This window comes from Silurus aristotelis (assembly GCF_946808225.1).
Source record: "Silurus aristotelis genome assembly, chromosome: 6".
NCBI lineage: Eukaryota > Metazoa > Chordata > Actinopteri > Siluriformes > Siluridae > Silurus > Silurus aristotelis.
The window spans coordinates 11,782,895-11,794,966 of record NC_139579.1 but is presented as its reverse complement, the minus strand read 5'-3'; the positions used below and the strand labels follow the sequence as shown (position 1 = coordinate 11,794,966).

The 12,072-nt window shown below is 37.3% G+C and overlaps 1 protein-coding gene across 1 annotated transcript in view; it reads right to left on the bottom strand.

The window, feature by feature from the left end:
• Positions 1–217: 217 nt before the first annotated feature.
• The window catches only part of cUnh6orf136 (chromosome Un C6orf136 homolog), a 181,925-nt gene continuing 170,070 nt past the window's right edge, over positions 218–12,072 (bottom strand). The window contains exon 8 of the transcript XR_014533941.1: positions 218–231. The gene's annotated coding sequence lies outside the window, so the exon portion shown is untranslated. The remainder of the gene's footprint in view (positions 232–12,072) is intronic.

Here is a 12,072-nt window from a genome sequence, read left to right as displayed (position 1 = left end):
TCTCAAAAAAGCATGCCAGCGCTCCATAATAATGCTGACAGATGCAGAATACTCAGCGGAGAAACTTCACAAAAGCCGGGCGAACGGCACGCTCCTTTATTGTGATCTAAAAGGTTTAACGTTCAAACCTGTCTTTATCAGTCCATGACAAGCGACAAAAACAAATATGTATGCAGGCCATCACACGGTGCTGCTAGTTTCTGTTGGATTGAGTTTGCAATTTTTTTTCGGCTACTATAAAGTGTTCGGTGCCTTGCATAAATATTCACCCTTCTAAATTTGTCTGCATTTTGTAGTGTCATAAATTGAAATTAAAATATACTTGATAGGAGTATATTTCATTCATTTGCACAAACTAATGTGCATTGTACTGTCTATAGTGGAAGGTCATCAGGGCCAGAAAGCCCTTCTTTGCTAATCTTAACTATCAGAATTACTGATTTATGTTTAATGTATTTTTGTTCATGGACATGTACTAAATTATTTCCAATAGTTTAATCTTCAGTCGTTTTTTACCATAAAATCCATGTTGCTCAAAGCTATTGCTTTAACAAATCAGACTGCGATTTGACTCTGTGGCCACCTAGAAGGCATCCGAAGGCATACGTTGCCATTTTTACGTCCATTGATTGTATGGTCTGAGAGGGCACTAGTCAGAGACTCATAACCCACATCTGCAAACTACACAAGCTCAAAACTATTCATGTGAATTTAATAGCTGTGTGTTTAGTTTTTTCATTCCACAGTGGCTGACAGAAGAAAAGAAATTGATTTGGTCACAGATACACTTGCAAGGCCATTTACTAAATGGACATCATGATTGGAGAAAACAGTTCAAAACAGTTGTTTAGCTTTTCATGAACCATTTCTACACTTGTGTTTTCTTTCCTGTAGAATTTGCACAAAAACACACCATTTAAAATCCCTGGGAAAACCGTAATGCACTGAAAAAAATGCACAGAAATGCACAGAAAACCAAAAATCACAGGTTGATATTGATGCTTCTTTTGGAGAATATGTACGCGGGCGGTGCAGCTGTGGCTGCAGTGAAAGGAGACTTGTTGAATTGTGTCCATTAGGTTTTTTGCTTTAGGAATGCCATTCTCTCTGTATGAGAAACCTGTCTGTTATATTGCATTTCTGTAGAATATTGATGGTTTCTATAGCCGTGGCGTCATAACGATGGTATTAAGAGGTGGATTGTTTCAGGTAGGCCACCACTGAAGGAGTAGGTGTGAAATACACCCTGTTGTTCACCCTAATTGCTTTTCAGATGTAATAAATTGCTGTAAAACAAGTAATGTTAGTGAACTGTGATAAAGACTACATATGGAACAAAAGGAAAAAATAGAACACCTGGATTTGGACGCCTGGAACACCTGGATACAGATCTGAATGTAGTTTCTACAAAGTTTTGTTTACATGCATGGTTTACAACAGGCGGTCTCAGTAAGATATCATTAATGATTCGCTGTTGAGTAACTGCTAACAGAGCACCCTAATTTGCTTAAACACATGGTTTAGCTAAGCTACCACTTGATAATTATATGGGGAAACACTGGGCTGACTGTAAACATGCCTTTCACTATTTGTTCATGTGTTTTATACAAATTAGGTTTCTCTGCCTAGTGCTCTTACATCTTTAGCTTGAGTAATACCCCACAATATGTTTTCTATCATTGTACATCAGAGGTCCCTAAATACTAAGTCACAACCCAGTACAGATGGTCCCCAAGTTACGATGGTTCGAATTTATTTTACGCTTTCATGCTAATTGATGGATGTATTTAGTTACACTATAGCTGGCAAAATGGCTGAAAATGGCTGGAGTTTAAAGCTGGGAAACTGTTTGTCTCCTTCTAATGTGTTATAGTTGTAATAACTTTTGGTTCAATGAGCATCTAAGCTATTATTTCAGAAAACACTTTTAAATGCTAAACTAACAAAATAATAACTGATTTGTTTTGGTGGGTTTTTTATCTACAATTTCTTCCAGCAGGTTGCATTATTACATTATAAAAATGTTGCTTTTTTGGAATAAATCTTCTCGAATACTTACTGAATGTTCAATAAAAATGTTCCAAAAATTAGTTCTTGGGGTGTTATCATGGTTGTTTTAGCAAAGTATCGCATATTTACATTTACATTTACACCATTTAGCAGACGTCCTTATCCGGAGCATATAACATATATCATCTAACATTGGTGAAGCAAGCCATTATTGCATTAACCATATTAATATCATTATATCTTTTGTAATAATGTATTTTTTTTAATGAATTGGAGCGGTTTGAACGATATGCGAACTGCATGGGGTCCAGTGCAGGTGGAAGCTGGGTCTTTATGTGCCTCATGACGAGCCTCTCGAAGCACTTCATCATGATGGGTGTGAGTGCAACGGGACGATAGTCATTGAGGCAGGAGACAGAAGACTTTTTCGGCACAGGAATGATGGTCGTCGTCTTGAGGCACGTAGGAACAGTGGCGCTGCTCAGGGAGATGTTGAAGATGTCAGTGAGGACATCTGCTAGCTGTTGTGCACATTCCCTGAGCACTCTGCCAGGAATGTTGTCTGGTCCAGCAGACTTCCGTGGGTTAACTCTGCATAGAGTTTTCCTCACTTCAGCTGTGGTTAGACAGAGCACCTGGTCACTGGGAGGAGGAGTGGTCTTCCTCGCGTTGTTCTGCACCTCGAACCGGGCATAGAAGTCATTCAGCACATCTGGGAGGGAGGCTTCACGGTCACAAGCAGGTGATGTAGTCTTGTAAGTCGTGATCGCCTGGATGCCCTGCCACATGCGCCGGGTGTCTCCGCTGTCCTGGAAGTGGCCGTGAATTCTCTTTGCGTGTGCGCGCTTCGCCTCTCTGATGGCACGGGACAGTTTGGCCCTTGCTGTTTTCAAGGCCGCCCTGTCCCCTGTTTTGAAGGCAGAGTCTCTTGTTTTTAGCAGCGCACGCACCTTGGCAGTCATCCACGGCTTCTGGTTGGAGCGTGTAGTGATGGTCTTGGAGATAGTCACATCATCAATGCACTTGCCGATGTAGCTGGTCACTGTTGACGTGTATTCCTTCAAGTTGATGAAATCGCCGTTGATTGCAGCTTCCCTGAACATGTCCCAGTCAGTGCATTCAAAACATTCCTGAAAAGCAGACATGGATCCTGCTGGCCAGGTTCTCACTTGGACAGTTCTAACAGGACAGTACGAAACGACTTTTAACTCCACAGCAATTTTTATTATCGTATTTTCAATTCAAATGTTTTGTTGACCCAAATGGACATTGTCCCAAAGCACCTTTACAGGGAAGTTGAGATGTTTAAGTTTAGTGCCCATAAGCTTGTTCCTTATACGTTTATCCCCAATGAGCGAGCCAGTGGGGACTGTGGCAAGAAAAAAACAACTCTCTAAAATGAAATAAGGAAGAAACCTTGACAGGAACCAGATTTAAAAAAAAAACCATCTTAATCTGGGTGGCACCGAATGTCATTACATTCATTACAGTTCCATCATCGTTGAGGTGTATCTTCTGTAATAGGCACTTAAACGCAGAATTGTTTGTGCAAACTGTGGTCCTGAGCCACTGTAGCAGACTGTTGGTATTAATTACAATCCAAATAGATCCATTCTTGAGTTGTTTAGTAACTTCATAGCTCTTCAGGCTGTTCATGTGGAACCATCGCCAGCTGCACATAGTGGTCTCCAATTGAAGAGAGCTCCATCCAGTGGTAGGGTTTCAGAATGAAGCAGGCCAATACGAAGAGAAGAAAATGGGAAAAAAAATGAGTTTTTTCCTTTGTTTATTATTATAGCACTGTAATCATAGACACGTGCCATATGTTGTTTGGTACATTATTATACATCATTGTTTCGACTTGGTCTTAGCATGTATATGAGGAAAAAAATAAATCAATAGATATCTTTGAGATAATTAAGAACGGGAGCTTTCAGGACTACAGTTTGCTTCTGATTACCATCACTGTACCCCAAAACATCGTTTATCTGTAATAAATGGACAGTCTGGTTCCTCTCAAGGTTTCTTCCTTATGCCATCTCAGGGAGTTTTTCCTTGCCACAGTCGCCACCGGCTCGCTCATCAGGGACAAACTTACGAAGAACATATTAATTTTTATCACCACATTATCTGTGTAAAGCTGCTTTGAGACAATTTTCATTGTTAAAAGCGCTATACAAATAAAAATGAATTGAATTGAATTTTTGTGGAAATCAACATAGAGAAGCGTATGGTGAAGAAACAGTGTTTAAGACGGTATAATTAGAATCAGGCCAAGTGGGTTGATGCACATATAACGACACTAAATATTTATACCATACAAAACAATACAGACTATATGAGACAAAACAGACTATACAAGACAAAACAAACAATACAGATTAAATAATGTGGTAGTGCAAATAGCCATAGTGTGACTATCATGTAATCAATCAATCGGTATAATGATCATAATGTGAATGTAAAGTATTTTATATGATTTCATGTCACTTTCCAAATTGTCAGCAGCTACCAAGGCTTGGTTTGACTTGTGCAGTAATGTCAACTTTTTCAAAATGACCAAAAAAGTCTTGAAGTCTGGCATGTGTTTTTTGGAAAGTAAAGAGACTTTTTTACCTCATCATTTGGAATCTAAAAAGGTATTTTACCTCAGACGATATGACATCACAGGTCAGAGCTGATGGAGAAGCTCATTACGTTACCTCTGTAATCCAGCTTCTAAAAGAACTGTTCTATGAAGAAGCACTCCGGGGCGCAAATGCGAAGTAAATCAAATTAACATCCGTTCAAATCCCCAACAGCAGTTTGAACGTATCCAGTAATCAGTCTGCCCTATCCGCAGAAAGGATAGTTATTACCATATATCTTCAATGCATTATGTATGCCATTATGTTGAGCACTCTCTATTTATGTGCACTCTTTCAAAAGTACGCCCTTATGCACCGCTCCACCGCCGAGTTAGATCCGAATTTATCGTGGAATAAAAGCTTGGAACGAGCCTGACATAACTGCTTTAGTGCAGGAATCCATTATGAACCTGACAGCCAGAGACGAGACTTTAGAATCTGCTCGTGTTATAAAGCTGACGATGATAGAGTTCCTCCACCTACACCATCATTTTCAGCTATGGGGCTAAACATTGTGACAACAACAAGAGCACTCCAGCTAAATGCTGAATCATGACCCTGTAGGTTCCCGGAAGAGCAGAACCGTGATTCGAAAGCACTCCAGCCAACGCAAAGTGATTACTCAGATACGCCTTCGAATTAATGAAGAAGGACGACTCCATATCAGAAAGCCAAATAGGAAAATAGCATATCTAAATGTGCGGTCATGATTCATCTGCAATCGAATGTAGAATTACAATCAATTAGGTCTTAATCTATTCAAATACAATTGCTCTCAGGACCTGACTAAGATAAAAAAAAAAGATCTATAGCCCTTACATATTTAAATGTCTTCAGTAAATGGGGATAGAACATGGAATTATATGGCTCATTCTCAGCTCATGATCTGTAGTAATTAGACCAAATAAAGCAATTTTCATGACAGGCTCTGAGGAATTGTTTCATTTTTTACATCCCGAGAGAAGAGAGATTTAATCCAATCCTCTGGAGAGTCACGAGTTCTCGTAAAATTAATATTTACACAAGTTCACTGTGTTATGATTGAGATCACTCAAGGTTCAAATCATATTCATTTTAAATGTCATAAGTCAAACGTGGCTACAATTTAAGGCGTTTTAAATAATCAATTTTTATGCTTTGTGTTGATTTTTATTATTATGGAATTGAAGGGCAGGTTATCAGATTACTGATGAACCCTGATAGCATAGATCAAGGAGAAGGACTGTAATTGAAAGGATAATGGAAGCTCTGAAAAAAAAAAGCAAACACGTTATCTGGGTTAGTCAGGCAGATGTGGTTGATAAATCATGTTGACACCATTTTTAGACCATTTTAACAAGAAATGATACAGTTCAGGCAATAGTATAGCCATGTTATTCTGATTTCTTTTTACAGTAACAAGTAGCCTGCTTTCACTTTCAAATCATTTGCTTGAAAAATCATTTGTGGATGAAAAATATGGTGTCGTGTGGTTTGTAGTTACAGTTTTTTAAATCCAAAGTAAAATTAAAATTGCATTGCTTTAGTTAAAAAAAAAAAAAGTTGTGATTTCTGAATGAACTTGACAAGCTGCATTATTTTTCAATATTAAATACAAGAAAGAGATACAATGCGAGAGCTTGAACAAGTACAACTGCTACGATTTCTCATGATGTGAAGTGGAAGACACACTTGACACATGAATCCATCATGAAGAATTGTTCAGCAAAGATTGTATTTTTTTCCACCAACTGAGGCTCAACCTGTCATAGGTTCTTGTGATGTAGATGTCAGCGTCGAAAGTCTTTTCGGGATAAAGCTAACAAATCAGTCATTTGAAGACTACAAAGTTGCTGAAAAAGATTATTGGAACTTCTCTGCCCACTCTTCATTCACTGTACACAACTACGGTAAGTAGTAGAAAAAAATTCACAATGGACATCACACACTCAGCTTGCCACTTAATCGTCTGCACCTTTGGCCAGTTCTACCAAGCACTAAGGACCAGAACTTTAAAACACAAGAACAGTTTTATTCCACAGGTAATCCACCGCATAAACACTCATACTAGTACCAATTTCTATACTATATTATTTTGCATTTGTCAACCTGACTGTTAAAATCTTTAATACATTTTCCTTTAATTTATACATTGTTTCTAGTAGCTACTGTAAGCAAAAGAGATACAGTAGTTGTTGTCTTTAAGAGAGCACAAAACGACCATTCTCCACAGAACATCGATGAAGCTAAACAAAAGCATCAAACATCAAACTGGTGTTCATCTGATGGAGAACATCGCGTGGTCGCTCGACACCAGCTCCATCCGCAAGAAAGCCCAGCAGAATCTCTACTTCCTGAGAAGGCTAAGGAAATCCCATCTCCCTTTCCCCAATCCTGCATCACTGCTTGGTTTGTGATCTGCACCGTCTCAGAGCGCAAGGCTCTACATAGTATATTGAGGACAGCCGAGAAGATCATTGGAATCTCTCCCCCTCATTTACACCACATGCTGCACACCCCTTCACACCCCCCTCACGCAAACTCTTCACTCTCCTACCATCAGGAAAAAGGTTTTGAAGCATTCAGGCCTTACATCTAGACTGTGTAACATTTTTTTTCCTCAAGCCATCAGGTTCCTCAACACACAGAATTGAACTGTACAAAACACACACACACACACACACACACACACACACACACACACACACTCAACTGTGTTTTACTGAGCTGTTACAACCTGAACTCAAACACACATTCAATACTCATATCATTTCATACACAACCATGCCTTCAGCATCACCCATATTATATTTTAATCATATAATACTGTTTACATGCTGTTTTGCACAACATTGTTGTTTATGTTTACAATTACATTCATATTTAAAGTTTTTTTTTTTTGCACATTGTACTGTATAACATGTTTTGTAGTAGGTCTATTCGCGGCACTATTACGTGTGTTGTGTATTTGCCCAAAGCTTTCTTGTATTGTTTATTCGCACTTTCTTATGTTTCCACTCTGTTGCACACGATGCACTTTATGTGGCAAGGACACTTACTTAAGTCCTTAGCTCGGTGTTCTGTTATGAAGCTCTGTGTTCTGTTATGAAGCTCCATGTTGTTTTATGTAGCACCAGTGGTCTGGAGAAACGTTGTCTCATTTCATTGTGTACTGAGTCAGCTATATATGATTGAAATGACAGTAATAGCTACTTGACGTGACTAAATGCAAGACCTGTTTATGCGAGCAGATAAAAAAATATAACCCATTTTGATTCCATATAAACAGCAAATAATAATAGTAAAAAGTGTGAAAAAAGTCAGGATGTTTTTTATTATTGAATTTAATTTCTTAGATTATTTATTAAATAAAATTCATTTCTCCCTCATTGCTGTAGCAGGAGAGGAATAGAAGTGGTGGTAATCTCGTCTGTGATTATTTTCCAACAAAAGCATGTCTCATTATAGTTTATTAATTCGACTGCTCCTGAATTTATTAAAAGGTGAGTGTGCATGATAAAGAATTTATATGGGGGGGAAATAACAGGTTACTCGCTCTCCATGGTGCTGAAATACTTGTTTGGGATCAGGTATTGAATCTGTTCAGACGTGACCCTATTAGAGCTGCTGTCTACTATTAAAAAAATGGAGGTGTGTGTATATATAATTGTAACAAACACACTGTGCCTGAGAGATGGTCATTGTGTGGTGAGCATACACATCATTTATTCCTCTTTACCCCACCTCCAACCATAGGGACAATAGAAATAGAAGTCCCACAGGAGGTAGGGGGATGCCAGAATGCTCATTCCTGGCCTGAAATGACATTTAATACAGGGTTTAAGAGCTGTAGATTTCAAATAAAAGCTTCATAACAAATAAAATTAAAATGACATTAAAAGACATTATCCTGCACAAAGACTGTATAAGGCATTTTGAGAAAGGTAAACAAGATAAAGGATAAAATAACAAAAGAATTATGAATGAAATATAAAATGCATTGTTGGCTAAAACAGTGAAGTAAATAATAAGGTCATATTTAATCTTAATCATTATTACATGTTGTATATATTGATATAAGACCAAGCACTGATTCTAGATATTATTTATATGTTAAATACAGTATCCAGAAATTCCCTGTGTGCTTATAATGTGTCATTTTCTTTGTTTTTATGACATTTTGTTCATTTTCTATGTGTTTCGTCTAGTCTTGTCTCCACCTCCATCCTGTCATTGAATTATCACCATAATGTCTTTACCTCTTTTTTGTTAAGCTCTTAATAAATGTGTATATTTTTAACCTGCAGTTTATGGTCATTGTCCCAAATGTCTACACATGCCCAATTTCTCAGCATTACACTGACTTTTGTTTTATATGATTTATCCTTGTTTAATGTTGTCTGCTTCTCTTCTGACCCATTCCGATTGATGATTTTCAGCAGAAATATCGGAGATGGTGATTGTGAGTAGAACAGCCATTAGTCACATTTTAGAACAAGTCTAAGTAATGATAGCGCTGAATAATGCTGGAAACAGCTTGTGCTAAAATGCAGATAAATTACTGCATTAGCCAACAGTGTGCTTAGCACTAAATCAAACAACCAAAATGCCCCTTCCGATTAATAATATTAAAAAAAGAAAGGAAGGTACAAGTGATACAACAGGAACAACTAGATAAATTCATTAAGGCATGAGAACAACCAGCTGGATGATGGCCTGTGTGCTGCTGTTGTTTTTCTTCACATGACACATGAGGGGATGGTATGTGACAGCTGACTGCAATGAAAAGACTGACCTTTGCTTTCATGTGATGGAGAGTCCGGATCGCATCATGCATGACACATCACAGCTTTCCTATATCTAAGTGAACCGTTGCTTACTTCTATAAGTTCATCTCCAATTACAAATTTTTGCCCCCCAAAAAATATATATAGGAAGAAAAATGGCTTCCCAACAAAATATCTATATGTAATGAGCCAAGGTTATTTATTTAAATTTCTATGGATGTAAATAATTTCAAGCCATGAAGGATACGCCAACTCTTCCCTCGATCTGAAGTAAAGAAAAGATTGTTAATGGATCAATATGTATCATAATCAGAAAGGAAATTGCAAAGGGACATAATGTGTAACATAAAACTGAAAATATTATGTATTTACGGTAATATTGTTCTGATGCTTTGTTTAAAAAAACAGATCCAACTGGTATAAAGAGGTCGACTGCAGGATGTAGTACATCTAAGGCCCCTGACCAGAGACCTATACTAGACCTCAACCAATAAAGCTGTGTCTACTATTTAATTGAATTTAAATTCAGTTTTATTTGTATAGCCCTTGGACATTGTCCCAAAGCAACTTTACAGAGATAAAGTGTTTATAAAGTTTTAATATATAGTTTTGTTCCTTCTGGTTCATCACTAAGGAGCGAGCCAGTGGGGGCTGTGAAAGGGAAAAACTCCCTGAGATGGTATGAGGAAAAAACCTTGAGACTCACAAGGGAACCCATCCTCATCTGGGTGGCATCAAATGTCTATTTATTGTAAATATATATAGATTTATTACAAATATCTGCATTTTATTTTGTATATATTGGGTTCCAAAGTGTGTGTGTGTGTGTGTGTGTATATATATATATATATATATATATATATATATATATATATATATATATATATATATATATATATATATATATATATATTACAGTATACACTGTATATATACACACTTTGGATATATAATAAAATGCAGACATTTCTATTTGATAGGTTTATCATGAGTTTTTGCCTACTGTTTTTTCCTGCTGTCTGTGAAGACGTTTTTTTCCTTCACCATGCATTGTCTTCTCATACTGTTTTTTATTTCATTTAATCAACAAAATTTAGGTTTCCGATCAACGCTGTTTCTTTCATTTGGTAATCCAACAGATTTACGTTATATGCATTCTGTTTAGAGGTACTGCATTGTGTGACAGCATAATCGCACAATTCATTTCAATCTTAGGTTTGTCAGGAGTCCTTAGTTGCCAGGGTCCCCAAATGCATGCCCAATAAACCAGGCCTGTAATCTATACCTGACTGATAAACCATCCATCAAAGTGAAAGTAAAGGGAGACTCCATATTGTAATGTTTAGAAGAGAATTCTTTACCTAGTATGAATTGAAAAAGCAATGCTGCGGTTGAATACTTTGTTAAACTAGAAAAAAAAATTGCACCCAAGGTAAATAATGACACTGGTCACACACCCCTAGATTTAATGTCAAAATGTATTCTATATATAGTTTATATATAAAAGGACATATCTATAGAGAACCACATCATCAGCTGTGAGTCAAAAGCCACATTTTAAATACAAAGATTTATTAAATATGAATAAGGTGGATTATTTATTTGAGAATTGGTTTTTTTGGAGGACAGAACAAAAGAAAATGGTGAAAATTATAGAATCACCAATGTATGCAAAAATAATGTTTTTATAACAATTATCATACTATATCACAGTTAACATAATGTTATCCAATGAGTTATTTGACAACCTGCTATTATAAACTGGCATCTGGGAGACACACTGTATTCCTGTCCTGCAGGAGAGCAGCTAATGCAGGAAACCTCTGCAGCAGTCTTTGCCAGAAGGGACTTGGACACAAGAGACGAAGCCCTGGGGGGGGGCAAATTTCCTAATGAGACTCTTCCACACAGCTGAGTCAATCATTAAACACTGACTGGCACTCAATCCATAGCCTATGGCTCTACTAGACCTGGCCTCATTTTGCTATTAATGATGCCAATATTAACTGTGAATATAACACCTCCATCTTACTTGTCATTTCTTAAATTGCTTGCAATAATGCAATCAAGGTGGGAAAAAAGGAGGTTTGTCCTCTAATCAGTCTGCCTCTATTCTTCTAGTCTCTATGGATAATTAAACCGGCCCGGTACATTGTGTCTATCAATATTTATGACTTGTAAAGGTTGTGCACTCTCGTTTCTTTCGAGTTGCTTGCTAATACAAATCCATGTTAACTGTTTGCACAGATTTGGAAATGGGCGAGGCAATTTAATATTTCATGACAACTGCACAGGAATGGTTTTGAACAGAAGTAATTACGGTTTCATCGTGAAGGGTTTTTTGATCGCTCTCTCACATTGGAAAAACGTTCGAGTTCTTAAAACATAATGGCGGAACGTCTTCGCTCTGTAACACAGGCTGCATCGTCTCTCTCTCTCTCGCTCTCTTCTTTTTTACTCTTATGGAATCGAAAATCTTATTATGGCATTATAATTAGTGATACATCAAGAAAACCTCATTTAAAACACTGGGCTAAATAATGCTACTGTAATAATCTCGTAAAAATCTGATGGTCAAGATCTTTTGAAACCAATAGCTCCTTTTTAAATTCAACAAATGCACACATTTTACAGCCTTGTATTTTTTCTACGGTGGCAAACCATGTGTT